The sequence below is a fragment of the Gorilla gorilla genome, chromosome 6, assembly GCF_029281585.2.
Source record: "Gorilla gorilla gorilla isolate KB3781 chromosome 6, NHGRI_mGorGor1-v2.1_pri, whole genome shotgun sequence".
In the NCBI taxonomy this organism is placed as follows: Eukaryota; Metazoa; Chordata; class Mammalia; order Primates; family Hominidae; genus Gorilla; species Gorilla gorilla.
In genome coordinates this window covers 112,989,038-113,016,258 of record NC_073230.2, presented here as the reverse complement: position 1 = coordinate 113,016,258, position 27,221 = coordinate 112,989,038, and the positions used below count along the sequence as shown (strand labels likewise).

Below are 27,221 nucleotides of genomic sequence, written 5' to 3'. Positions count from 1 at the left end.
CAGCCTTGAGTTAAGGCCTGCAGATTACCTTGCAATTAAGAATTAAAATGATTTGAAATTGGATTTCAGTGTCTGGGGAGGCTCGTATATTTCCAGTATACTCCCAGTGTATATCCCTCTGGAGTTCCAACTTTCCTTTAGGCCTAGATTCCTCCTCTTTGCTAAGCCATGAACTTTAGTTGTTGCGCCCTAGATCTGTGTCTGCTAAAAATTCTGCTCTGCTTCTCATCTACTGCTTGTAAGAATGCCATCTCTCTTCAAAGGATAGGGCCAACAAATGCTAGACTCACCTTTGGGCTTTCATCTTCTCCCTAAGATATTTTCCCCACACATCCTAACTGCCTTGGTGTGAGTATGTGTGTGTCTTCCAGCTTTTCTAGTTCTCAGTGGGGAGTTTGGTCCAAACAACTAATTTTCCGTGGCTAAAAAGCAGAACTCCTAGTCTTGAGATTTTTAACCTTACAGGGCAATTTCATCTCTTATCAGAGTAATTGGTTCAATAGACACAGATCTATGCCTGAATTTTGACAGTTTTGTGAACTAAAAAAATGATTGTTGTTGTTTTACACCATTAAGTTTTAGAGTGGCTTGTTACACAGCTGTGTATAATTGATGCAGATTTTAGTGCTTGTGCCTGCTTTTGGTGCTGCTGCCATAAGAAAAACCTAAGGCTGGACATGGTGGCTCATGCCTGTAATCCCAGCACTTTGGGAGGCTGAGGCTGGCAGATCTCTTGAGCTCAGGTGTTTGAGACCAGCCTGGACAACATGATAAAACCACAGCTCTACAAAAAATACAAAATTATCCAAGTGTGGTGCTATACACCTGTGGTCCCAGCTACTTGGGAGGCTGAGGTGGGAGGATCACTTGAGCCCAGGAGGTCAAGGCTGCAGTGAGCTCAGGCCATGCCACTGTGCTCTAGCCTCTGGGTGGCAGAGTGAGAACTTGTCTCAAACACACACACACACACACACACACACCACCACCACCACCACCATCAACAACAACAACAACAAAACTAAAATGTATTATTGGCTTTGGGACGAAATGATTGGTGGAAGCTGGAAGAATGTAGTGGAAACCTAAAGAGCCTTGCCAATAATGTTAGTGGAAGCCTAAGAGGTCCCAGGGAAGGTATAACAGCCTTAAGGAAAATGTTATTGGAAGCTGCAGAAAAGGGAACCTTATAGAGTAGCAGAATATAAAAAATAGAAAGATATAATAAACTAATGATCTAGCTAAGGAAGTTTTCATGTAGAATATTGATGGTGCTACCTGGAATTTTTTAGCTGCCTGTAGTAAAATGGAAGAAGAGATGAACCAAAATCTTGTTGTAGGCAGAATTCTAAGATGGTGTCCACCATCTCAACCCCCTGGTATTTCACTTATAATTAGGTTATATGGAAAAAAAGAATTTTGCATGTAATTAAAATATAAAACATAATTAAAGCCCCTTATCATTAACTTTGATTTAATCAAAAGGAGATTATCCTAGGGGGGCTCTTTACCCAATCAGGTGAGCCCTTAAAAGGGCCTGGTCCCATTTTGTGAAAAGATTTGAAGGGCTAGAGGGTCTATGAAGGAGGGGATTGCATGAAAATAACCTGAGAGTGTCCTGTAAAAGCTGAAAGCAGCAAGAAATAGGAATCTTAGTTATACAGTCCAAAGAAATCATTTCTGTCATCAACCTGAATGAGGGAGCTTGGAAGCAGATCTTTCCCCAGTTGAGCCTCCAGATGAGGCTGCAGCTGGCTGACACCTTGCTTTCAGCCTTGTGAGACCATGAACAGAAGATCCAGCTAAAGCATACTGGACTCCTGATCCGTAGAAACTATGAGATAATATATTTGTATTGCTTTAGGCTGTTAAATGTATGGTAATTGGTTACACAGAAATAGAAAGCTAACAAAGTAACTATTTAATTTTCAAGCAAAAGTTAGAGGAATTATAAAGAAGTGAGATATGAAAATTAAACTATGTCTTATTTCAATGTCTTAAAATTGGCAAAATATTCTTAAATTAAGAAATGGCTTTCAGACAAAGGTTAAATCCAGGATGGGCCTGTAAAATATTTTGTTAAGACCTCAGAATGATTTAAGATGAGACCCCATAGATTATTTTCAATAGACGAAAGTCCTTCTAAGGATCTTAAAGGTGTGCCTCACAACCTTTCTGTTAAGCAATGGGGCTTCCTAGAATTTTAAGGGATTATCATACAGCAGCTTCATAAGGACTCCAATGTTGAAGACAGCTTATCTTAAAAGATTTGAAGTTGTAGCTTTCTTAAAAGTTCTTTTCTTGCCAGGCCCAGTGGCTCATGCCTGTAATCCCAGCACTTTAGGTGGCCAATGCAGTAGGATTGCTTGATGTCAAGAGTTCAAGACCAGCCTGAGCAACATAGTGAGACTCTGTCTCTACAAAACAATTTTTTAAAATTAGCTAGTCATAGTGGAGCAAGCCTGCAGTCCTAGCTACTTGGGAGGCTGAGGTGGGAGGATTGTTTGAGTCTAGGAGTTCAAATTACAGTGAACCAGGATTGCACAACTGCACTCAAGCCTTGGTGACAGAATGAGACTGTGTCTCAAAAAAAATCCTTTTTTAGAAGGATTGAACCTTTATATGATTCATTGAGAATCCACAGAATATTTAAGAGACTTATTCTGGTAGAAGCACTGCTAACTTGAACAAAGAACCATGAAAAGCAGAGCGTCATTCCCAAGGAACAGCATTGGGCATTTATTAAGAAATTAATGACAGGTTCCAGGCTGTTTATCAGAATTGCTATGGACCAATGAATGCTGTGTGGCACCCTGCAAGTTTTCCTTCTTTTTTCAGCTTTAGCATTTGAGTCAACTTCCTGACTTCTGTTTCTTTCTCTCCCCTAGGATGACCAGTGGCAAAACTAAGTCAAAACAGTTTAAGTCTTATATCAAAGCCCATGGTCTCTGAAGGATTCATGTTGCTGTGGGGGTAAGAAATTTTTGACACAAGCATTGGTACTTTTGATCAGTTTCCTAGCTTACATGCCCTTGGGCTTCCATAGACATCTCCAAATGCAAGGAGAGTGAGGAGGATAAGGAGGAGAAGAAGAGACTGACCAGCTGACTTTTTTTTAACTTTAGTATTCCCCATTCTCATCTCTGAGCACATGTATGTGAGAATGAGTATTTGCATGCATGCATATGCATGCGTGTGTGTGTGTTTATTTGGATATTTTTCCCAGAGGGCATTAAAACAACTCTCCCCTACCCTTTCTTCCCCAAACTTACATGTCCTTCTCTCCATTACAGCATGGGCCCTTTGTGATCAAATCTACTTCTCTTGTTTAAAAGGACACAAAACAATATCAGAGAACTCTTTTGTAAAGCACAGAGGCATAGAACGAGGTGAGGTATTCATATATCAATCATTACATAGATGTATTTTACTAGCTCCACCCTCAGCATGGCATCTTCATGGGCCAGTCACTTAGTATTAACCCTCAGACATTCTATATGTAGGCACTAAACTCCCAGGACGTCCTCATTAGTGTAGGCCCAACCTCTGCACAGATGCAGAGAAAAGGCAAGAAAAAGAAATCTGTTAGTCAGGTACATTTCTCTCAGAGATAATTCATAGAGGAAAATGTGGGCTGGCTGACCAAAATGCATAATTCCCTCTTCCAATTACCCCATCAATAAGTGTGCACTTTCATGAAAGAGTCAAAGAAGAGAGTTGTCTAAGATGTGCTGCATGTGTTTTTTTCCTTTCCTGGGGGAAAAACTGACTTTAGGTTTCACCACTCATAAATTAGCAAGTCATTTCTCACTTATAGCATAAATATCAGGCTGGTTGGTATATGCACCCACACATCAGCTGAGACTGAAGAAAGCTAAATTTACAAAACATTAAATCAATAAGCATGTGTGAATGGGTAAACAGCGTGATGTCCCTTAACTTAACAAGGCCACAGCATTACTGTTTTGCAACTTCTGAAGTTTTTTCCCTCTAATTTTATAGTGTTGCTAGAATCAAAATGAGTGGAAGTCCTTCGATCAGAAGAATAGAACAATGTACCTCAAAATAGAAAATGAGAAATTATTCCAGGGAGATAAAGCCATGATAATATCCAAAGTGCTGCAATCATTGCAAGATGCTATATTTACAAGAAAGAAAGAATAACTGCAGCTCATTTTCCTTGTAGGTTCTATTAATGAGAAACCATGGAATGGAACAGACAGGGCTGCCAGATGTCTCTCATGAAAATACCAATCCTCCAGATGGGGAGTGGGGGAATACGTAGGAACAAATTAATAAAAATAGCATTTTCTCTCCCTTCTCATCCTGGGGCTCCCCAAAATTATGTCTCCAAACCTACGATGACAGATTGACAATTTCCTTTCATTAAAATATTTCCTTCTGTAGAGAAGTACCTGCCCCAATGTAGGATATCCTTTTGAATTACTAAACAAATGTCATAAAAGGGTAGTCTGGAGTACTTGAACTAGATTACTCTCCAATGCCCAGCACTTTTATAAGGACAATGTACTAGAGGAAACCATGAACAGATGAGAGATGTTAAGAAGTACTATGAATAGGAGGAAGCTATAGTCCTGAATAGTCCTGTGTAAATGCAAAGAAGGATGATAGTGTGGAGTGAGCCAAGCTGCTAGATAAAACACCGAGGGACTCTGGACTTGGAGTAGGCAGGGGTAGAATGTGGGAGAAAGAAGATGGAAAACATGGCATTAATTGGAAGTGGAAGGCATAAAACAAACTGCCAGAAGAGGATTAGGGCTGCTAGGTGGGTTCCGGCCTCTCTATTCATTCACCTGCCCAGCATGTAGACCAACCCTTTATCCTTATTTTTTATTTTATTTATTTATTTATTTACTTTTTTGAGACAGAGTCTTGCTCTGTCACCCAGGCTGGAGTGCAGTGGTGTCATCTCAGCTCACTGCAACCTCCGCCTCCCTGGTTCAAGGAATTCTCCTGCCTTAGCCTCCCGAGTAGCTGGGATTACAGGCACATGCCATCACACCCAGCTAATTTTTTGTATTTTAATAGAGACAGAGTTTCACCATGTTGCCCAGGCTGGTCTCGAACTCCTGAGCTCTGGCAATCCGCCTGCCTCAGCCTCCCAAAGTGCTGGGATTACAGGTGTGAGCTACTGCGCCCGGCCCCACTTATTCTTAAATAAATACTGTGTGCCAACTCCCTCCATTTTCTCTGCCATCATTGCTACACATGAACATGCACCTTCCAGGTGGCTTTTCTACTCAAGGGTGAGAAGAAGTAAGAAAACATACTAACATATGCAACAGGAGAAAAATCAACATCTAATGCCTTAAAAAGGTAATCTACTCCACTTTAATTTTTATTTATTTATTTATTTATTTTTGAGACAGGTCTCCCTCTGTCACCCTGTGTGTGATTGCAATGGCACAATCACAGCTCACTGCAGCCTCAATCTCCTGGGCTCAGGCGATCCTCCCACCTTAGCCTCTGGAGTAGCTGGGACTACAGGCACATACTACCATGCACAGCTAATTTTTTTTTTTTTTTTTTTTTTTTTTTTTTTGGTAGAGATAGGGCTTTGTCACGTTGCCCAGCTGGTTTCAAACTTCGAGACTCAAGAATCCACCCACTTCATCCTCCCAAAGTGCTGGGATTACAGACATGAGCCACCGCACTTGGGTTACTCCATTTTTACATGGGAATGGACAACGAATCATATGGATAAAACCAGACTTACAAAATGGAAAGTCTAAAATAAAGAAAATAGCTGGTCTTCAATAAATATGAGATAATTTAGGAAAGACAAGAGAATGAGAATAAGTAAAGCAAAGCTGGAATGTATGTATGTATGTATGTATGTTTTTAAATGCATGAAATATCTTTGGAAGGATATGTAAGAAATTAATAATGTTGTCTCTAGGGCTACAAATTCGAGACAGCTTACTTGTCACAATATACTTTTTAACCTGTTAGTTTTGTCCCAGGGGTATATGTAAATATTTAAATTAATAAATATATGTATAATGTAAGAACAGGATACTATGAAAAAGGAACAATCAGAGAACAAAGGGCTCTTGGAAATTAAAAATATTATTGATGAAATAATAGAAGGGTTGGTATAACAGAAAATATACAGAGACAGAAAATCTCACTAGTTGAACTTCATTTAAAAAAAAAACAAAAAGGGATATTTTCAAAGAAATAGTAGAAGGAAATATCCCAGTACTAAAGAGAGACCTAAGTCTTTAGATTAAAATTACTTTTTCACAACTCTTTTCTTCTCCTGTGTTAAAAGCTAACTGCACAAAACAATGTTGATGGGCTTATAACATGAAAAGATGTAATTTTTATGACAATAATAACAGCACAATGGAGGAAGGGATACGTACTGGGGAAAAGTTTCTATGTAATATTGAAATCAAATTAATATTAATTCGAACTAGATTATTTTAAATTAAGATTAAATTTGTTCACCAAATTTGGAGCAAAATCAATTTTAAAAATCCACAAATAGATGTATCATTGCTAATTTCAGAATTCTAAGGATAGAGAAAAGATCCTAAATATTTTCATAGAAGAAAAAAGATGTCACCTTATAAAGGAATTAGAATTAAACTGGCATGAAGCAATGCCTTCAAAATTCCAAGAAAAATAATTTTCAAGTTAGAATCTATACTCAGCCAAGTTATGAACCAACATTGATGGTAACATAGAGTCTCAGAAAAGTTACATGTAAAATATTCCTTCTGAGGAATTTTCTTCTAACAAAATAAGATAAAAAATAATACAGGAGAGTAGTAGGCTGCAATAAATGATCGTGCTAACTCAGGTGCACACTATAAAGAAATTCCAGGAGGAGAATTCTCTGGCAAGCCTGGAAAAAGCAATTGGCTCAAATTAGGAAAGCAAGCCAGGGGGCTCCTATAAGAATGTGTTTAAGGATTGGTTCCATGCAATAGACAAATAAGCAGATAAGAACAAATTGTAAGCAATATAGTGAAAAAAAATCATAGTTCTTTTCTTGGCCAATAAAAAGGCAAAGAAAAACAAAAAACTCTATAAGCAACTAATGAACTAAACCAACTCCAGTGTAGGAGTGGTCATTTATAAATCTTTGACCCCCTTCACACCATTGATTTCACCACATTTTAACTCTCCATCACCCACCTCATATATCTCACTTTCTTCCAGTGTGTACTTCATAATCCATCACTCTCATAACTCCCTGTTCTATAACACCAACGGTTTCCTCTGATTTACTAACCTGACCAAAAAAAGCAGGTTAAACTCAACTGTCTGCTTAGGCTGTGTCTGACATCAGCAGCTATTCATGACTGAGGAAACATTTGCAGCTCCAACGATTGGGCTTGCTCTAAATATAGGACTACAAACCTCACAGGTACCCTCAGCACAGATTACCTATCCTATTTTACTTAATTTCTAGTTTCTCTCTCTCCAATTATTTTAAACTATCTTCTTAGTCCCCAAGCCTCATGCAGTAATTTCTTATTCCTTACTGTTAGCAGATAACCGACGTTATTGATCTATTGATACAGTAGATGCATTGCTCTGCATATGAATCTCCCCATCATGACCACACTTGATTGAATCAGTATGAATCCCACTCCCCATCTCTGACAAAACTCCCTGTGGTCTGGAGAAGCAGAGAAAGCTGGTCTGCAGAGAAAGAGAAGAATGAAAAAAGTGCGCAGAGATGTCAAGACAAGAGGTGGAAAGAATCCAGCCAGTCTCATATTTCCTAGTTCCAGTTCTCTTCTAGGGTCCAATAGCTTTTTTGCTCCGAGTTTAATGAGACATTACTGCATCTTCGTATGAAATTCTCTTTGCCTCTCCTCATTTAGTTGCAGTCAACCAATACAGAGAATTTGAATACTTCCAATTTGGGACTTTTTAAACTCTCTGCTAGAAAATTTCTTATAGTTAGAATGATGGATTTCTGGGTTGGGTTGGTCCACTCTTCAACCCATATCACATTCTGCACTGGGAGATAAAGGAGTCAAGCAAATGAAAATAAAAGTATCAGCATTATTGCTGATTGATGTTAAATTTGAGGGAGTAACTTAGCTGTGTGATAAGAGATACCCGATGCTGAATACCAGAATTCGACCAGCTTAACCACCCACCACAACAGGTAGCAGGGGAAAACTGTGGCCTCCCCCTGCAGGGGCAGAACTTTTACCACTAAACTTACCTTGAGGCTGAGAGCAGACCAAAGCACATGCAACCAGACAAATCTCAAAGAGAAAAGAAGAGGAGGAAGGACTAGGCTACGTGGTCAAAGTCCCCGCTCCTAACGTCACTCACCAGATCAAAGAATCTTTTCCTGGGGATGAAGACGAAGTGAGAGAGTCCAGGAGTGTTGTGCTAATGGCCTCTACATGGACCAATAACTATGGAGGGAGAAATACTTAGTACTCTGCAGTTGCCCTAGAGCCTGCTGATTCCCTATTCATTGTTGTGTCCACCATGCCCATAGAGGCAGGAATCTCCTTTGGTCTTCCCTAACGCAGCAGTAAGCCTGCCATTAGGGGAAAAAGGAAGACACACAGAAATTCAGTTAATAATGGAAAAATATTTTGAGACATATTTTAAAATAGAGATTTCTTGCCTAGAGTTGGTATAGAAAGTTGACATATATTTCTGACTAAAACTTATTAGTCATGTCTCACTGAAGATGATTTCTTTTAATGAATTACAGGCAGTGTTCTTATATACACCACAGTCTTTTACAATCTTTACAATACTATAATCAATTCTGGGTCACCAAATGTAGCTTATGGCCAAGGACCTCTTACGAACAATTGCTTCATTGTGCTTCACCTATTGTGGCTAAGATAACGTGACAGATGCCTTCTGGAATAACAATGAGATTTCCCCATAAAAGTCATTCTTCATGGACAGATAGCTCATGATAGAAGCTCGTTAAAAGCTTAGGTTCCTCTGCCGTTCTCTCACGGTCCTTCCACACTGCATTTGAGTCCAGGCAATTAATATAATGCACTCCACCTGAAAAATGGATCAAGAAAGTAGATATTTGACATTGAATCTCTTGCAGGAGGGGTGGCTTGCCATAGTCTGGGGATTCATTAGAACAAGTAGCCTGGGGTATTGAAATTAGATGTTGTTCTTCTAACCTACTATTAAGACCAAAATAACAATAACTGAGCAGAAATCTATTTTATACATCCATCAACATGATTAAGGTGTAGTCTGATCTTTAGAAAAAATCACCCAAGGAAACTTGTGACCAACATCACTTTTAAAGGCAATGTCATAGCGTGAGTTAAAGAATTCTTTTCTCCTTTGATAAGAGAAAAACTTCTTTCCTGACTTAAGTCTAATTTGATAGTGAAAATGAGATTTGTCCTTAGTGGTGAGAAATCTCAACACCGTCTGATATTTGTGGCAGCATTATTCAGAGTAATTAATTGCAACAGACAACCCTGAAATCTCAGGGGCTTAACACAATAAAAGTTTATTTCTCGCTCTCATCACAGCCCAATAGTGGCCAGGCAGACCTCCATCTTCTATGACATCTGGAACGCATGCTCTCCAAGGTTGCCCACACTGGGGAAGAGAGTGATGGAGAAAATGTACCAGCTCCTACTTGCCTCATCCTGGAAGGGATGCATAAGAGACCATTGCCAATTCTAGTTACATGGCTCTAACCTAACTGAGAGGGGAATGGGAAATACATAATGAAGGTGTAGGCTGATCGTTAGAAAATAAGTACCCAAAGAATGCTGTACTCAGCATAAGTTTTAAAGACACTACCAGAGGGAGAGCACATGGGTATTTGGTAAGCACAGTCTGTCATTGTAGCTAAGCACAGCTCCCAGGCCACACTTTGAATAGTATTTATTTTAGTCAGGCAGCCCTAATGTATTCAGTATCCACATTTTATATTCTTTTCTTTTTTTTTTTCTTTTTTTTCTTTTGAGATGGAGTCTTGCTCTGTCGCCCAGGCTGGAGTGCAGTGGCTGGATCTTGGCTCACTGCAAGCTCCGCCTCCTGGGTTCATGCCATTCTCCTGCCTCAGCCTCCCGAGTAGCTGGAACTACAGGCACCTGCCACCGTGCCTGGCTAATTTTTTGTATTTTTTAGTAGAGATGGGGTTTCACCGTGTTAGCAAGGATGGTCTCGATCTCCTGACCTCGTGATCCACCAGCCTCGGCCTCCCAAAGTGTTGGGATTACAGGCGTGAGCCACCGTGCCTGGCCCACATTTTATATTCTTAAGTCTATAAACAGAGTAGGTGTTGGCATGTCTAATTTAATATTCAGATATTGTGGAGTATACAATTTTTGCCCTTTGCTATAACTGTTAGTAAAAGCTTATTTTCATGGATTGGGTATTAATTTGTAATGAGTCCTTTACTTTCTGATAGTGACTGGCTAGCACTATCAATTTTGCTTTAGTCAAAAGAGGTTGGAAGGCCATTGATAATGCTTCTTAAAATATGATCCTGCAACATTATGTAAGAAATCTTAATATTTCTGAGTTGAGACAAATGGTGTAGCTCAGCAGTAAAATAATCAGTGTACACCAGACTGTTGATCTTATATGAGAATCATAAATCTCCAGACAATGAATGATGGTGCTTGTGAACGTTTTCCCACAAGCTCATCAGATGTGGTTGTCATGGTGCAGCTGGAGAACCAAGTGGCCCTATGATGGCAATTGTGTCTTACACAGGCACTGGAACCACAATACACAGTATTAAATTGCTTTAGGATAGAAGTAAGCTTCTCAGCATAGGAACATCAAGAAGTGGCCTGTCATCAGACTGTTCCATTTGTTTTAGTCCTAAGGTTTCATGCTTGAGGTTGTATTCATTTTCTTACCAGTAATACCTGAAGGTACGATTTGTACTGAATGTTGGTTCCTGATATTTTTAGGAAAGTCTCACTTCTCTGTTGTTATAAAAGACTTTGAGTTTGTTAAAAGGAAAAAGCAATGATAGATGAGCAGACCTTCAGCAAGACCATTATTTAGTCTTTGGATTCTTTTAGAAATACTCTAGCTGCTTCCGTTTTATTTTCTAAGAAACCCAAAGAGAACAAAACAACTAAAAGTGTTTTTCTGCAGTTAACCTCCATATCCATGTATTTTGCATTCCTGGATTCAACCAACTTTAGATTGAAAATATTCGAGAAAATATTCCACAAAATTTTAAAAAGCACAACTAGGATTTGTTGCATGCTGAGTACTGCATTGAATCCATGCAAATGAAGTGATGTGTAGTTACTGTATTAGGTGTTATAAGTAATCTAGAGAAATTTAAAGTATATAAGAGGATATGTGTATGTTATATGCAAGTACCATGCCATTTTATAGAAGGGACTTGAGCATCTACAGATTTGGGCATTCATTGGGTGGGGGGCAACAGGTTCCTGGAACCAATTCTCCATAGATACCACGGGATGGCTGTATATATATATTCAGAAAATAGAAACACATAGCTTAAACTTTTGCTCCATTTTACACATATCTATAAAGAGAATAAAATAATATCATGTTTGTGAGCATCAGTATTAGGCAAAACAATTAAAACTATGTTATGTACCTCACAGAGTCATTGTGATGGATAATGAGATTGTGTCTATAAAGAATTTAGCACATTTTCAAAATTAAAGTCATTTGCATGTGCTAACATGAGCTTAACCAGGTGCTGTCCGAGGTCCTGAGGTGAGCTCTGAGTCCTAGACTGTATGACATAATCCAAGAAACCCAAACAGCTTGTACTGAGTTCTGTACAGGACACGCAGTCTATCAAGCAGATAGTTTTCCATTCATTCAGCATGTATAGCCATTATTTTAACTAAATTAAATTTAGACCACTGACAAACTGCCTTACAAAGGTTTTATGTTGGGATTAAGTGCCATCAAAACAATTAACCACTTACATGGACAATTACTTTGACTTAAGTTGTACCCCCTCCCTCCATGAATTTTCTTAATTGACTAAACAATATCTTTTTGGATACATCTTAATTTTAAAAATAAAATACATATGAGAATTTCATCATTAATGAGTTTGCCTTCTAATGATATAACTTTATTGAAGAACCAAATGGCCAACTGATCCATTACCTTTATTCCTATTTACCATTGGTATAGACCACTAGCATAGCTGTTAGTAAGGTACAAGAGACACACAAACAGAAACTTTATTGTTACAAAATACACAAAAGCACTTTAGAATTTCAAGGTATAGTTGCAATAAGTTTCTTTTGGTGGTGTGGGAATTAGGGCAAAAATATAGAATCTAATGACACTGTGTAAAATTATTTACACCATCATCTTATGCTAATAATTTTTACCTGCTACATTAAAAGTTAGGAAGATACAAAGTCAAGAGTTGCGCAGATCATGCTGAGGTCAGTAAGCCAGAAAAAGGGATCCAAATAAGTCCTCAAATTAGGTAGTAGTGACTGAGGAATATGTAGCCAAAGTGTTGAGTTTAGGAATAAAATCTCGGCAATAGAGACACAGAAGAAATAATAAAAATGAAAAGCATAAAAGCCAGTGAATGGGCAAAAGAAGGGCACTCAGGGAAAATAGAAGAGAGGGAAACTTAATCCTGGGTTTTTAAGCTCCCTTTGATGGAACACACAGATAAGATGACTCCATTTAAAGAGCAAAGGGTGAAATAGACGCTGTGTAACTTGCCAATCATTTAATCTCTCTGAACATGAGTTGTTCTCACATGCCTATAAGAATAATAAAGTGCAACTCATGCTAACACTAGAACCATAAAATAACATATAAAGCACCTCATGTTGTTTAGGACATAGTAGGTACTTGATACTCAACCCTGGCTTCACATTTGAATCACAAAGGAATTCTTAGAACAAGTGTTTTCTTTTAGGTTCGGGTACATGTGCAGGTGTGTTATATAAGTAAATTGTGTGTCACGGGGGTTCGGTGTACAAATGATTTTACCATCAGGTAATAAGCATAGTACCCAATAGGTAGCTTTTCGATCTTCACCCTCTTCCTTCCCTCCACCCTCAAGTAGGCCATGGTGTCTGTTGTTCCCTTCTTTTGTGTCCATGTGTACTCAGTGTTTATCTCATACTTATAAATGAGAATGTGTTGTATTTGGTTTTCTCTTCCTGTGTTAGTTCACTTGGGATAATGGCCTTCAGCTCCATCCACATTGCTTCAAAGGGCATGATCTCATTCTCTTTTATGGCTGTGTAGTATTCCATGTGTTTGTGTACCATATGTGTGTGTGTACCATATTTTGTTTAACCGGTCTGCTGTTGATGTGCATTTGGGTTGATTTCATGTCCTTGCCACTGTGAATAGTGCTGTGATGAACATATGTGTGCGTGTGTCTTTATGGTAGAATGATTTATATTCCTTTGGCTGTATACCTAATAAAGGCACTGCTGGATCAAATGATAATTCTGCTTTGAGTTATGTGAGAAATCACCAAATTGCTTTCCACAATGGCTGAACTAATTTACACTCCCACCAGCAGTGTATAAGCATTCCCTATAAGCATTCCCTTTTCTCCACAACCTCACCAGCATTTTTATTTTTTGATTTTTTAATAATAGCATTCTGACTTGTGTAAGATGGTATCTCATTGTGGTTTTTATTTGCGCTTCTATAATGATAAGTGATATTAAGCATTTTTTTCATATGCTTGTTGGCCATGTGTATGCCTTCTTTTGAAAACTGTCTGCTCATATCCTTTGCCCCTTTTAATGGGGTGTTTTTTGCCAGTTGATTTAAGTTCCTTATGGATTCTGGATGTTAGACCTTTGTTGGATGCATAGTTGGCAAGTATTTTCTCCCATTCTGTAGGTTGTCAAAACAAATTTTTGCCTGGGCTTCACCTAGACCCAATTAAATAAAAACTTCTAGGAGGAATTCAGGAGTTGGATATAGTAAAATCTCTCCTGATGCACATAATGGGCAGCCAGTGTTAAAACCCACTAAATTACATCAATATCTAATGCTTTGTTTCCCTTTCCACTTCCCAAAATTAGAATCTATTTAATCTCATAGGCATCCCAGGTATGTTATATTCATGTATTAACTTACTATGATTGGAATATAATTTCCAACAGATTGATATGCTGTCATCTGTTAAACTGTGCTTAATAATCAAACTCTTCCTGATATATTATGTAGTATATAACACGTTTTACTCCTTGTCTACCTTTCTTATGTGAATATAAGCTCCACAGGGTGAGGTATTGTCTCTTGCTCACCCCTTATTCCCAGAACCTGGAGCTATGCATGGCATATACAAGACATTCAATATGTTTGTTGAATGAACAAACAAATGAACAACTTTGTAATCAAGAAGATGGCCACTTTCATATTGTAATTTTAAATGCTCTCTGCTTAAAATAATTTTGCCCCAATAAATCAGCATCTGCATGAAGTAAAATATGAATGATACAGAAACAGCTGGATTGGTTAAAGAAAACAAATTTTAAAGAGAGAAAAGTATGAATGAAATTAATAATTGTACGCTAACAAATTAGATAATTTAAATGAAACAGACAAATTCCTAGAAAGACACAAATTATCAAAACTGACTCAAGAAGAATAAGAAAATCTGGAGAAACATATAAGAAGACATTGAATTAATAATTTTAAAACTTCCCACAAAGAAAATCCAAGGCCTAGATGGCTTCACGGATCAATTCTACCAAACATTTAAAAAAGAATTAACATCAACCTTTCACAAACTCTTCCAAGAAATAGGACAGGGCAATGTCCTAACTTATTCTATGAAGCCAGTATTATCCTAATAGCAAAACCAGACAATTATGAAAAGAAAACTAAAGATCAGTAACTCTTAGAAATATAGATCTAAGAATCCTCAACAATTACCAGGAAATCAAATCCATATAAAGATATTATACAATATGACCAAGTGGGATTCATCCCGGGAATACAAGCTAATTGTATTAGTCCATTCTCACACTGCTATAAAGATATTACCTCAGTCTAGGTAATGTATAAAGGAAAGAGGTTTGACTCACAGTTCCACATGGCTGAGGAGGTCTTAGGAAACTTATCATGGTGGAAGGCAAAAGGGAAGCAAAGACATTTTTCACATGACAGCAGGAGAGAGAAGTTCAAGCAGGGGAAATGCCAGACGCTTATATAACCATCAGATCTATGCAAACTAACTCACTATCATGAGAACAGCTTGGGGGAACCGTCCCCATGATCCAGTCACCCCCCAACCTGGTCCCTCCCTCAACATGTGTGGATTATGGGGATTACAATTCAAGATGAGATTTGGGTGGGAACACGTAGCCAAACCATATGACTGGTTAAATCTATAAAAATTAATTAATATAGTATATTATAGACTAAAGAAGAAAAAGCACATGATCATCCTAATGGATACAGAAACAGCATTTGACAAATTTCAACACCTTTTCATGAAACATACACATGCATGCACACACACACACAACACATACACACATAAAATTTCCACATACTAGGGGCTCAGTTGTACAGGTTGCTTTCTGAGGCATTCCTTGCGTATACCAGTAAATAAATACATTCAGGATGAAGATGAGCATGATACCAAATTAGAGGAATGGAAAGGAATGGATTCAGAGTTAATATCTTTACTGATAGAAAAACAAAAATATTCAATAATTTTACAAATATGCCTAAATGCCAACACGCTTTGATAAACATCCCAGGGAAACCTAAAACGCTAAGGGTTCATGAATCTGGAATGATTTGCTGCTCCAAATATAATAAATCTCCAGAAATTTGCTACAGCCATCTAGTGGGAATTGTGCAGCAATAAGACCCACAATTACTAAAACCTAAATTCCTCCCTGAAGGAAAGAAAGAAGGAAGGAAGAAAGGAAGGGAAAAAAGGAAGAAGTGCCCTCAGACTTCAGAATTTACACAATCGCTCATTCCCAAACTATTCAGACATTCCAAAGATTCAATTATGTTGAAGAACCAAACTCAAATCTAGTTTTATGTGGAAAAAGGAACCCTTTATGGGGTAAAATGACTCCAGTGCTAAAACAATTTAGCATTAGAAAAGAGTAGGGTTTTTCACTGCTATTATTTTAATGCCCAGAAATATGCTTTGTTTGGAGTATATTGCAGGACAAATACATCTTTCGAGTGTTAGATTTCCAGTGCCTGCATCGTTTCCCAGTCCCTTACCTGTCATTATATGAAACTTTTATGACTACTCGCAGACAAAAACCAGAAACACAAAGTTGAGGGGGGTGGGGGGAAGCTCAGTAAATAACAGATCAGCAATTTAAGCTCAGCTGAGGAATTCGGCTCTCAGACCCCAGACTGCTGAAGAGGCTGGATTCAAGTGTCATTGACACTGGTGAGTCAGAAAGATGAGCCTTAAGCTCCCTCATGTCTTACTACTAGTGGCGCTAATCCTTCTTCAACGACTAACCAAATTATAGACTCTCACATCAGTCGTTCAGTGTACTTGACTTTTTTGTTACCTGCAAATTAATATAACATTGCACTCCCTTTAAATACAATATTGCTAATAAAAATAATTAGAAAGGCAAATGACAGGCATAAATTGTGAGTTACATTGTCTGTAATAAAGATGGCATACTCCAGGCATACGGAGGATTGCTTTGATTTCTGTGTAACAATAATAACCTGCATTTGTGGAGGGTTTTACTGTGTGCCAGGAGTTGTTTTAAATACCTTTCTTTCTTAACTACTTATTTAATCCTTTTAGAAACCCCATGAGTTCAGTATTTCATCTATAAAATGCAGAGAATAATAATTCTACATCACAGAATTATTGGAACAATCCCAGGCATAGAGGAAGTATTCGATAACTGTTAGCTGTTATTATTCAGTTTGCAATCTCCTCTTTTTTTGTTCCTTTAAAATTGAAGCAGTTGCTTTCCTTTGGTTTCCTGGCTCCTTGTTCCTTCTCCATAATGTCACAAATGTCACATATAGTCATATATACAGGTTCTTCTGATGCTTTAGAATATGATTTTTAAAACAAAAGTTTGAATGCATGTAGAACAGCAAAGTGTATCCTTACTTGTTCTCTTCTCTCCTCTCCTATCTTTACATTCGTATTTTGCTGAGGTTTATGTTATGTTTACCTAAATAATAATCCTGATATTTGAATTGTACATTTAAATTTACAAAGTATTTTACACGTGCTCTCTGTTTATAGCAGAGTGGTTGTTAGAGCCGAGCTTTAGAGTGAGTTGAGCTTTGGAGTGGTCCTTAGGCTTGAGTCTTGGCTCAGCGTTTTCTGGTTGTGAATTTGAAGAGATTCGCTGACCTCAGGCTAAGTTTTCTTATATGTAACATGAAATTAATAAAAGCATATATCTTCTGGATTGATTTTTAGATGATATAATACACAGAAAGGGTTTAGCATAGTCTCTAGTACAATAGAAAGTAAACATAGTAAGTGTTGGTGGAGATCGTTATTTGCAGTGATATTAGTGGTTGACTTTCCAATACCTATTCCAGCCTGTAGAGTAAGTCCGAGCTAGTCACAGTTACACACTTCCCCTTATGATGGCTAATTTAGGATTAGCAATGTCACTCAGTTCTAGACAGTAAGGCAGGAAGAGAAGTCTTCTGGGGAGTTTCTCAGAAATGTTTTCTTGTTCCTAAAACAGAGGTTTAAGAAAGAGCTGGCCCCTCTTCTTCCTTTGGACATTGCCATACCTGGATGTGATAGGGGAACAGCTGGATCCACCTTGCTGCCAGGCCGTGGTTAAAGCCGATACAAAAAGGAGCAAGGGGAGCTGGAACCCTGAGCTGCTGAGTTTGGAGCTGCTCTACCTCTGGGCTCCCAGTTACATTTTCTTACTGTTTAAGCCACTCTAAATTGGAGTTTTATCTCACTTGCAGCCAAAACACACTCTGATACAAAAGGTTGATAATTATAACAATCAGTAGCAGAATATAAGAAAGACTGAAAAGGTTCTATATTTCTCTACAAATGAATTATTTAATACAAGTATTCACAAAGGAGATAATCAAGTCCACATAACCCATTTAAAAGTGCCACATTCTAAGTTTTATGTGTGGCAAGTTGATTTTCAGAATTTCTTGGGCTTCATATTTCAGCTAAATATGCTACAGAAAGAGGTGGGAAAAAATATTATGATCCATGAGGTCTGGCTTGTATTTACTCTTGCCATATTCTGATAAAGCTGGGGTTGTCTTATAGGACTGTAGAAAGTGATGATCAACTAATGATTTTCAGCACCCCTTTGACCTTTCTTTCTAGCATTCTCATAAACATTTGCTTTGATTGCAGATGATCAAATACCCAACATATTTTCAGGCAAGCAATCTGTCTCTCGTCCAAGAATATTTTATCAACATGATTTGTGTTTGATCTTACGTGTAAGTTGATATTTTAAAATAAAATGACCACTATTCATTCGACCAGATGATCTTTCTTTTGCTTTTCACAACCAGTACTGTAGATCTGTGCAAACATCTTATGACCTTCCTTTTCTTAAGACAGTAGTCCTCAAATTCCGGGTGTGACACAATTTCCCACAGAACTTATTAAAACACAGATTGTTGGAAAACTTGTGGTTTGGGGTGAGACCCTTAGAAATCTTGCATTTCTCAGATTTTCAGGTGATATTTATGTTCTTTGTCCAAAGACCAGTGTTGTAACACAACTTTCCAATCACCCTAATTTAATTGTAATACTTTGAGTGTTTAGAAGTGAATAAAGCCCACAATAAGAAATATTCTCAGATTTTTCTTTTCTCACAAGTCAGCATGAAATTTATAATGACTTAAGTAGTAATTCATTTATTAAAAATACATATTATATATATTTGAGACTTATAAACTGATTTAGTGTATGCTTATGGATAGTAAAATGGATACAATAGTGAAGCAAATTAACATATCTATCATCTCACATAGTTACTTCTATTTTGTGACAAGAGCAGACAAACTACTTATTTAACACAAATCCCTGATACAATTTTATTAACTGTAATCCTCACATTGTACATTAGCTCTCTTGGTGTGTTCAGCCTACATAGCTTCTGTATACTTTGTATACTTTTATATACTTTGACCTGTATCTCCCATTTCCTCTCTCTCACCCTGCCCCTGGTAACTAGTGTTTTATTCTTTACCTCTTTATATTTGATCACTTTCTTTTTAGATTGCACATATCCATGAGATACAATTTTTTATTCTGTGTCTGGCTTATTTCATTTAGTATAACATCCTTCAGGCCCATCCATGTTGTGGCAAATGGCAGGATCTCATGCTTTTATAAGACTTAATATTCCATTGCGTGTGTGTGTGTGTGTGTGTGTGTGTGTGTCTTTTGTAAATCCTTTTTAAAAATTTTGAGACAGGCTCTCAACTCTGTCACCAAAGCTGGAGTGCAGTGGTGTGATCACGGCTCACTGCAGCCCCAACCTCTTGGGTTCAAGGGATCCTCCCACCTCAGCCTTCTCAAGCAGTGGGAACTACAGATGCATGCCACCACACCTAGCTAATTTTTTTATTTTTGTAGAGACAGGTTCTTGCTATGTTGCCCAGGTTGGTCTCAAACTCCTGGGCTCAAGTGATCTTTCTGCCTTGACCTCCCAAACTGCTGGGATTACAGGCCTGAGCCACCACACCAGGCCATATTTTAAATTTCTTTAGGAACGTCTATACTGTTTTCTATAATGGCTGCACCAGTCTACATTGTCACCAACAGTATACTAAGGTTCCCTTTTCTCCACACACTTGCCAACATTTATCTCTTGCCTTTTGATCACTGATTGTTGATTTGATGCATTTTTTTTCTTTTTTGAAATGCAGTCTCCCTCTATTTCCCAGAATGGAGTGCAGTGGCGCAATCTCAGCTCACTGCAACCTCTGTCTCCTGGGTTCAAGTGATTCTTCTGCCTCAGCCTCCTGATTAGCTGGGACTACAGGCATGTGCCACCATGCTAGGCTAGTTTTTTTGTATTTTTAGTAGAGATGGGGGTTTCACCATATTGACCAGGCTGGCCTTGACCTCCTGACCTCGTGATCTGCCCACCTTAGCCTCCTAAAGTGCTGGGATTATAGGCATGAGTCACCGTGCCCAGCCTTTGATGCTGTTTTTTATCTACAGCTAAGAAAAACCTGGGACTTTAATGTGGTTGTTCAAGGTTCTTCTTTTGCTCTTTTTTTTTTTTTCTCTTATTGGTAATCTTACTAATGTTCAGCATTTCCACTACGGCCTTTGCAAGGCTCTCTCTGATATTCATGTTTCTATCCCTGACCTCCCTCCTAACCTTCATTCAGGCCACCTTTCTCCAAGCTCCCCAAGAAACTCGTTTGCATCCTTCACACATCACCTGCCTATGACAAGGTTTATCACTAGACATTCTTTGGGACTGCCGTAATTCAGATAAGATGCTTGCGAAAGAACACTTACCCAGTGACGTTTTCACCAATGAACTGACATTCACTGTGGCTTTGAGCCTCTGGAATGAATGAACTCTGTTTTTTGCTGTCTCTTTTTTCTAATGCCACCTCTTAACACATGTTATCAAGGACACAAGCATCAAATATATATTTGAGACCAATAACTGATATTGACTGAAACTGAATCCCAGAATCAAAGTCTTTTTTCAGAGCCAGAAAGAATGACAGACAGGTGAAAGATAATGTTTATTGAGTAATTCTTCTGTGCCAGGCACACTTCTAAGCACTTTACAAATATTAACTCATTTAATCCTCACAACAACCCAATGACCAAGTTGCTATTATTGGCAACATTTTAGGATAAGGAACCCGAGGCACACAGAAGTTGAGCAACTTCCCCAATGTCACACAGCTGTCAGGTGGCAGGCTGGTATTGAAGTCTGTCATGCGCTTCCAGACCTTACATTTCACCTCTGCATTTTATACTTATCTAGGTTATTCTAATGCAGGCTAACCTCTGAGAACCACTGCTTTAGACTGTTAAATAGGAGTGCAAATACCTGAAATCTAATCATCCTACTGTTATAAAACCAACAGGTTTATGTGTCCATTGTGCAGTAACAGACCAATGCACTGAGACAACAGGGATGCAACTGAGAAAGAGTTTAGTGATTGCCAGGCACTGAGCCAGGGGATGGGAGGAGACCCTCAAATCTATTTCCCTGAGGAGTTCTGGGATAGGGTTTTTAAGGGGATCATGGAAGGTGAGGGGCTGGAAAATTGGGACTGTTGATTGGTCGGGGCAAGAGGGATGACATAATCAAGATGTGGAAACTGCTTTCTTTGGTGAATTGGCTCCTCATGGGGTTCTTCAGACTAGCTGAGTCAGTAGTTTCATCAGCATACAGGACCTGAAGGTCCTAAAGCAATATCTCAAAGGGAAAACAACATTTAATAATGTTCAAGTTGTTATCTATAGAGCAGTTAAGGGGAACTCTAATCTTGTAATAGGATCTACATGATTCTGAGGTAATAGGCACCAAAAGACTATAAGGAAGTAGTCAGAGAGCAAGCTCACCTCATGATTAATCCTGAATGTGCTGCAAACTTGGTTTATTTTCATTTCTCCCTCTCTCTTCTTCCCTGATTAATTTTATAAAGTTTATAGGGGTCGTTTCAATACTGTGTGACCATCAGAAATCAATGAACCTCTATGGGCCTCAGTATACTTATCTGTAAATTGGAGTTGGGATTCATCCTTTTAATGGCTTGACTATGACCATAGCTATTTACTTATTGGTTGTTGTGATGTCAGGCCTTTCTCCAAGCTTCCAACAACACTGAAAGTCAGGCCAGGTGTGGTGGCTCATGCCTGTAATCCCAGAAATTTGAAAGGCTGAGGTGGGAGGATGGCTTGGGCCCAGGAGTTTGAGACCAGCCTGGGCAACAAAGTGAGTCTCTATCTCTCAAATAAATAAATAAATAAATAAATAAATAAATAAATAAATAAATAACACTGAAAGTCAGGGAGCTTCCATGCTTGTCCTTAAGCCTGCTCTTACTTCCTTGGAAGAGCTGAATGTTAAATATCCAGGACTTTTACAAACTGGCTATAAACCTTGGTAGCTTGATTCATAGAAAGGATGAAAAGGACCCTGACAAGCACTCTTGAATACAGGCTTCTGATAACTTTAGGATCACATCATTTGGACTGAGTAAAAATTCCCAAAATTCTAATAAAGAGACTTACTGGCTTATAAAACTGCTAACCCAAGCATGACAAGAATTAATTGAATACCAAGAAAATACTTTGCCAGATTTTCATGCTAAATTAGCTAGTACTAAAATCGTTTAGATATCTGTTTTGAATAAACTCCATGGTTCAAGTCAAATTACCTGTGATAACCCATCTAATGAACAATGCTACATACCATAATTGGAGAACAAAATTGGTATTTAACAGGATATAAGTCCATTGCTAAACATGGACCCATAAAGAGCGTGGACAGCTACCTGGTCCTTCCTAAGTCCTTAAGGCTTCCACTATTAAAAATTCTGCATTCCGTGACTCATCATGGAAGAGATAAAATAATCCTAAATAAATAAATATGTAGTGACTTTTCTAAATTTCTAAAATGTTTTATGAACAATGTTTGAATGGTTTGTCAAACCTATAATCCTGGGAAGATTATCAAAACTTCAGGTACATTTCTGTTACCTAATGGGCCATTTAAACATTTATAGAGAGATTTCATTCAATTTTCCTTTTCAATGCATGTTTTCTGGTTGTATAAAAGCTTTCCCATGAAAGAGAGCTGTCATTATAAATATATCTAAAAGGTTGTTAGAAAATGTGTTTTTCTCATGGGACACTTTTGGAGAAATATCTAATAATAGAGGTACTTGTTTCACTGGACAAGTTGTAAAATAGTCAAATAAGGTATTACAGATACAGTACCATTAGGTGAAGCTAACTTAATTGACTGGATTGTCTTGTAACAATCAGATCCACTTCCAGTAGAAAACTGTGGAAGCAGTTCATCTCAACATGTTGGCTTCTATTAACCCAAGTTCTGGAGAGGTCTCTGAGATTTCCAGTTTACATATTGTTCCTTGTGGAAGAACAGGTACTTACTGTAAATCTTGCCCTTACTGTAAGTCTGTAAAGATTTCTAGTTTACCTATTGTTCCTTGTGTAAGAGCAGGCACTTACTGTAAATCTTACTGTAAATGTTGCCCTGTAACAACCTTGATGTTATCATACTTCAATTATTCTACACATTTCTTCTGAATCACCCTTTCTCTGTGGTATATAAGCCCTAGGTCTGGGGAGTAATGGCGCAGAGATCCACCACCCTATCTCACCACCACCCGAGACACAGATGTGGCTTCTGTTTGTAAGTCCCTATTAAATGTTTCTTTCTGAGAAACTGGATATGTCATCCTCTTTCTTCAGCCTCTCAGCTTCCTCAGACTTTGGGGAAGATTTGCGTAAAACTGCCCACCATGAAACAAAAACATAACTTGACCTCTTCTGAAATAGTTCCTGGAAGGCCTACACACCTAAAAATAGAGGCTCCTGTATTTTCTGCTACTAAATTCTGATATGACTAAAGGCTTTAATGCACTATGCCAAATATATTATTATGAATTACGCCAAACTATATTTCCACCAGGCAAATAAAGCTTTTCATGGTCCACTGACTGAGAACAATCAAACCCTTCACAATCTAGAACCTGGAGATTCTGAGAACATCAGAGAAAGACCACCCTTGCCACTCATACTTCAGCAAAACTTTGGCACCTTGGACCTTGGGTTCATAATCTCACAACTCAGAAGGACCCCTCCAGACTCTTAGAACTGTATACCCCTTGGAGATGGTAAGGTAAAGCTAATCAGGGATGTTTATCTCCAGAAGCAGACAGCATCCCAGACATAGACAGCTTTTTTTCCAAGATCAGGGATCAAGACCTCTGCTATCATGAGATTCTTATCTCTCCATTTTTCCCCTGCTTATGCCTCTATGAAAAGTAGAAGTAAAAAAGAGTCTGTTATGTGCAATCATGAGGTATATTTTTATTTGTGAAGGATTCTGCAGCCAGCTTTACACATGGACAATCTCATGCCTTGACAGATGGAAGATGAAGGGCAAATGTGAGGTATATTGTTGCTTCATAATCAATCATAAACAGAACATTGGTCTACTTCTCCTAACCTAGATCATAGGTTAAAGAGAATACTTCCAGGAGGCATTCACTGTTCTGGAAGGGCATCATTTGTTAGGTCTCTTTCTTTCATGATTTGGAGTAAATGAGGCAATGATTAGAAATTTATCTCTCATTCTAGGCTCTGTAGCAGATTCTACTGTAAAGGCTATGGTTGCACAACAGACTAAATTATCTTGCTAATGTGCTAAATAATAGAATTGCTCTAGATTACTAACTCGCCAAACAGAGAAATATCTGTAGTTGTTGACACTTCCTGTACATGGAGGAATACAATGGGTATTACAGAGATTCCGTTGTAGGGGATTAATAAACAGGCTGCTTGGTTGAAATGAAGACTCTTCCTGTAGCTCATTCTTTGATCTGTTTGATTTTAAATCATTTCGTTCATGGAGACTCTAAGGAGAACACTCTAAACTCTTGGTATTATCCTCCTGATAGTCATAATAGTAGTCTCCCTGGTGCGCTGAATTCTCTCAAAAGTTTTAAATGTTTACATGCAGCCATATCTAGAATGTTAAATGGTCTCTCTTCAACTGGACTGACAAAAACTCAAAGGAATGTATGAACGTGAAGATACTGTAACCTATGAATGACATGCTGAGACTGGAAATCCAAAATGATGTTAACTGAGAGTTGTGCTAAGGCCCTAAGTTTTATTCACATTCTCAATGTATCAGTCCATTCTCATGCTGCTAAGAAAGACATGCCTGAGACTGGGTAATTTATGAAGGAAAGAGGTTTAATTGACTCACAGTTCAGCATAGCTGGGGAGGCCTCAGGAAACTTATAATCATGGCAGAAGGCAAAGGGGAAGCAAACACGTCCTTATTCACATGGTGGCAGGAAGGAGAAGTGCCAAGCAAAGGGGGAAAAGCCCCTTATAAAACCATCAGATCTTGGCCGGGCGCAGTGGCTCACGCCTGTAATTCCAGCACTTTGGGAGGCCGAGGCGGGCGGATCACAAGGTCAGGAGATCAAGACTATCCTGGCTAATATGGTGAAAACCCTTCTCTACTAAAAATACAAAAAATTAGCAGGGCGCAGTGGCGGGCGACTGTAGTCCCAGCTACTCAGGAGGCTGAGGCGGGAGAATGGCGTGAACCCGGGAGGCGGAGCTTACAGTGAGCCGAGATAGCGCCACTGCAGTCCGGCCTGGGCGACAGAGCAAGACTCCGTCTCAAAAAAAAAAAACTATCAGGTCTCAAGAGAACTCATTCACTATCACAAAAACAGCATGGGGGTAACCACCTCCATGATTCAATTACCCCAGGTCAGGTCCTTTCCACAACACATAAGAATTTTGGGAACTACAATTCAAGATGAGATTTGGTTGGTGACACAGCCAAACCATATCATTCACCTAAGTGAGACTCTGATCAAAGTGTAATTTTAAACAAAATTGTGAGAATCCGTTGTTTTGGACTGAGCTCAAGCCCTAGGCCCCAACAGACCAGACCAAACCAAAATGGAGTCACTTAGGCTAAATGCAACATAATCAAACTGAAACTTTAAGGAAACAGATCCTAAAACAGACCAGGTTTTGTCTTTCTCCTGAGATTCCAGCACAAAAAGTCCCCCCTACTCTAACATTTAAAAAAATAATAATAACCTGAAATCTTTGTTCCTGCCTTTCAAAACCCACTGTTCTGATATTTCTCTGTGGGATTTGAAACCAAATAAGTACATTTACAAAGGTGACAGAGTGACACCAATGCCTAAAGTTTTGGTCAGTCTCTCAATTGAGAGGTTGACTAATAGTGGAGAATTGTTAAGGTTAGCCTAAACCTGCCTGTTTACATATTTTACAGGTTTCTCCCTACACAGCGGACTGTAACCTAACTGGATGTGTAAGCAGACTGTAACTCACTCTTGTGCCAACCACTGAGTTTCAGCCAATCAAAGGCAGCTGACTGTTCAAATAAATTCAAACTGAGTTTAAATAAGGCAAATTGTAGACCTGTAACCAGTTCCACTGTTTCTGCACCTCAGTTCCATTTTCTGTACATCACTTTCCTTTTTTGGCCCATAAATCTTCTTCCCTCTTGTGGCAAGTGGGCAGGCCAGTGGGAGTGCAGATGCTTACCTCCACAAGGAAGCTTCAGGTCTTTTGTAGTCATTATGTATTGCTTAAATATTTCACCATTTTTATTAGGTATCTATCTTTTAAAAAAAGTACCACTTAAAAGTTTTTAGTATCATACCCCAGCTCCATTTCCTTATAAGACCTGTGTTTTATTGCATGATTTTGCATAGAGCAGTGATTTTGGGGAACCAATATATCATGTTATAGCAAAACTTACTAATATCAATAAATGTCTCCCTCATAAGGTTCATGATTGAGTTCACATATACAAAAGACTTAGGATAAAACTTGGATGTAGTAAGTGGTAAATTAGTAGTGGCTATTTTTGTTCTAACAGAGATAATCGAATTAGATAACAGTTCTCCAAATATCTTCCAACTGCAAGATTTTGTGTGTTCTCAAATCTAGGCCCCCTCATTATACATATGAGATGAGAGACTGGAGTCCTTTGCTAAAGGTCATACAACTAGTTAATGAGGAGATGAGAAAACACTGGCACCCAGGGCTCTTACTGTCTCTCCAAACCAGTGCCCAACAGACTGAAGGCAATAACTGAAAACTAATTGCAAAGTCATTCAATGTCTCTCAATTTCTAAAGTATACATTAAAGTTTCCTAGTTATGGCAAATTGTGTCAGATGGAAGGGACTTTAAGGCTCTTAGCTGCTTTGGCTGTATAGAAAGTAATAGCCAGAAGGCAGATGTCTAGCCTATTCAAATTTTACTCGGAGTTCCAAGCATCATTCCATCTTTGTGCCTGAAGGGAGAAAGGCATACAAAGGTAACATCCAATCACTGACAGATGAACGCCTAAGGGGCAAAGAGAAATTCATTTTTACTTCCCCCATGCCATTGTTATCTTTTCAATAGCAATTCCCTCAGCCCCCGACATTCATAACAGTATGTCCATGGTTGGGTGGAGGGTTTTTTTTTTTTTCTGTGTTGCTAATGGTATACAAAGTATACCTAGCTAAGGAATATGT

General features: G+C 38.5%; 1 long non-coding RNA gene across 1 annotated transcript; it reads left to right on the top strand.

Annotated features, from left to right (window-relative positions):
- The first annotated feature begins 22,926 nt into the window (after nt 1-22,926).
- LOC129534695 (uncharacterized) lies at nt 22,927-23,357 on the top strand. The gene is made up of 2 exons (XR_008681369.1): nt 22,927-23,054; nt 23,245-23,357. It is a non-coding gene; the product is annotated as an uncharacterized lncRNA (long non-coding RNA).
- The last annotated feature ends 3,864 nt before the right edge of the window (nt 23,358-27,221 follow it).